Source organism: Urocampus carinirostris, chromosome 11 (assembly GCF_059441175.1).
Source record: "Urocampus carinirostris isolate Australia breed hairy pipefish chromosome 11, RoL_Ucar_1.0, whole genome shotgun sequence".
In the NCBI taxonomy this organism is placed as follows: Eukaryota; Metazoa; Chordata; class Actinopteri; order Syngnathiformes; family Syngnathidae; genus Urocampus; species Urocampus carinirostris.
In genome coordinates, this window is record NC_142359.1 from 11,159,672 (window position 1) to 11,162,648 (window position 2,977).

A 2,977-nucleotide genomic window follows, 5' to 3' on the forward strand; every position below is an offset into this window, starting at 1 on the left:
CCGCGTCTGTCATTATTGGTATGATTTCCTGTATGGTTTGCTCCTGGTTGCCGCTCGTATGCTGCTCATCGTGTGTTGTTTTGCCGTCTAGCCTTGTTTTATTGCCGGTTTTGCCGTGTTCCTTAGTCTACTTGTGGCCGTCTTCACGAAAATCGTCGTAATGATTTACATTTTTGTTGTTGGTTCCCGGTTAGCCTGGCTGCTCAATGCATGTTTTTTGGTCGGCTAACCTCGCGTTATTCCCCCCGAGTCTGCGGCCGCCTTTTCATTGATCAGTCATGGTTCCATGTTTTACAATTTGGGAATACCTTTAAGGATCTCTTGTAAATAGACTGCACAGACAACCTCCTTTGTCAGATCGCTGCTCTCCATGACGTTTCTGCCGTGACCCAGGAAGACTTTGTATATTCTTCCGGCGGTGAGTTTTTAGACTACAGTTGTTTTGCCAATTTTATTCCTTTTTTCCTATGCAGAGCATTTTTTGTCATTTCCCTTTACCTCACAATAAAGTTGTTAAAAGTGCATCTGCATTTGGTTCCAACCGCTGAAGACTGTACTGTACATAAAGTATATGGGTTTTTATCCTGAATTGAAATTTTTGTCCAAACTATAACTTCAAACTAATGTCAAGATTGTTACACACGCAACCAGAAGTTCAAGCTGATGTTAAAAAACCATGAGACAATGGTGGAGACAAATTAAGACAAATTTTCAAAATGACTGTTAAAAGCATCCAAGAAAGAACAAAAAACTCAATTTTGCTGAAGTTAGCAAACTCAAATTTTGAAGATTGGCTGAATACACGAAAAATGTGCTAATAACGCAAGCATAATACTAAAGGTGCGTTTACCTGTTGACCTATACGGTATTGCCTCAGAAAAGGTATAAGAATTTTGCTTCAAAATTTCATAATGTGACTATTGCTAAGATTGTCCGATTCATGACTTGTATTGTAATAGTTTCCATAATGAATTCTGCCGATAAAAACTTCAGGAAGCACTTCATCTTCTGTCACGGTTGCCATGGCGCCCAATTGGTCCCGCCCGTGTTGCGCCAGCTGCGGCTCCTTGACAGATTGGCTTTCCGTCTATTTAGGCTCAGTGCTCTCACTCTTCCTTTGTTAGTCCGTCAACGAACATCTGCCCCGCAAGACGTGGGTCCTGTTTCCTGTTGGTATTTCCTGTCCGGTATTGTTCCCGTTTATTTTGTCCTGTTTAATGTATGTTTCCAGTTTTGTTCCCATCTAGTTTGTTCTGTTTAATTTCAATATCCTGTTTTGATATCAATCCTGTCTGTCCCGTCCTGTTCGATATCTTCTTGGCCAATTGGTAACAATCTCGTCGGCCTCTGGCTTCCTATAATTTCCACGCCAGACTGCTGCCTAACATGCATGAATCCCCAATTCCCATAAAATAAAAGGCTTGTGCATATCTATCAACCTCTACGGCTCCATCCCCTTACAAACTGTCGTATTTTCCCTTACAAAATACAAAATAATCTTACACCTAATTTTTTTTTCCAAACGTGTTTATTTATGTAGTTTAACATGTTATTTTGTACATGTGTATCGTTATATCATACATATTGTTAATTAACATTTTGTTGTGGGATACTGAGTTGCTCGACATAAATGAGGTTTATTATAAAAAAAGTTCAAAAATTAAGTAGCTTGGACGTTCACTGCAGAAGGAAAAAATACATGCAAATAAAATTAAGTAGAATAATACATTTTCTTATTCAAATTATTCACTTTCTGCATTAAATTATTGTTGGTAATATACTGATTAAAGGGATAACCACAATCCTGTCTTTTTTTATTTTCTCCTTTTATACTTCCTTTTTTTCTCAACTTCTTTATACAACATATTAATTCGTAATATGATGCATCAAAGCAAGTGAGCCGTTTGAGAGCCGGCTCTCTTTAATGAGTTGAGCCAAAAAAGCCGGTTCTCTAGAAAGAGACAGACTTCCTTTCACTACATAACTACCACATGGATGCAATGGGAAATCCCCAGGCGGCAGAAGCATGCGCACAGTAGCATCAAACCGCTCACTTTGTTTGCAATGAAGAAAACGATACCGTGATAGAGGCTACTGCGGCAAACTCGTTTGACTTGATTGATTTTCCGTTTCGTGATCGTCGGTGTATACCGGATGGTACCCATCATTGACAAATTTGCGTTTTTCCGTACGGATTTTCTTGTACATCGTACACGTCTTAAAATGCATAATTAACGTACTTTGTAGGGCAAAAACGTACAGGTTGACAGGTATGCTTGTGTGAGAATCTTCACGCATTTGGGTCCTGATCCCGTTCCGGTTCTTGACATCTTCAGCCTCTGTGTTTACCAACATTCTCCTCACCCGAAATTCAACAGACTCAGGGTAAATACCACCGTCTTTCTTCACAGCCAGACGTTACTGAAACGTTTTTTTTAACGCTAGAGGGCGCTAAACAATACACAATGTCAGTAAAGCAGCTGCTCCGGGCAATTAAAGAGAAATAATAGGAGATGTGAGCTGGGGGGGAAAAAGAGTAGGAGACAAACCCATGAGCCTGAGAGGGAGATTCTCATCTTCTCTTGAATCAGCTGGTGAGACATCTGACCAAGCCCCCTCCTCTTCCCCTCCTTCGTTACTTTATCCCTCTCTCCCACTCCCTCATCCTCGCTCGTGTCATCGTGAGAGAGCTGAGGGGAAGACAGAGGCGGACGTGCACACTTGCTATATTTGACAACACGCTTCCGACGCACGCACCATTGCACAGGCAAACCTAGGAAAAGGAGGTGGTGCACACTGCAAAAACAGCCCTGGAGTGCTGCACGGATGTGCACACAAATACACAAGAAGGGGTGTGCGCTGAGTAAAGGAATCACAAACACAGCCACACACGGGAGAGCGCGCGTGACGTTAGCACCTTTGCATCCTGTCTCTCTCTCCATCTCAGACGCTCACGAGCCAGCAAGGAGAACGAGTC

The 2,977-nt window shown here is 41.8% G+C and overlaps 1 protein-coding gene across 4 annotated transcripts in view; it reads right to left on the bottom strand.

Moving 5' to 3' along the window:
- The window catches only part of LOC148356399 (voltage-dependent calcium channel subunit alpha-2/delta-4-like), a 104,437-nt gene that overhangs the window by 30,484 nt on the left and 70,976 nt on the right, over window positions 1-2,977 (bottom strand). The window lies entirely within an intron of this gene.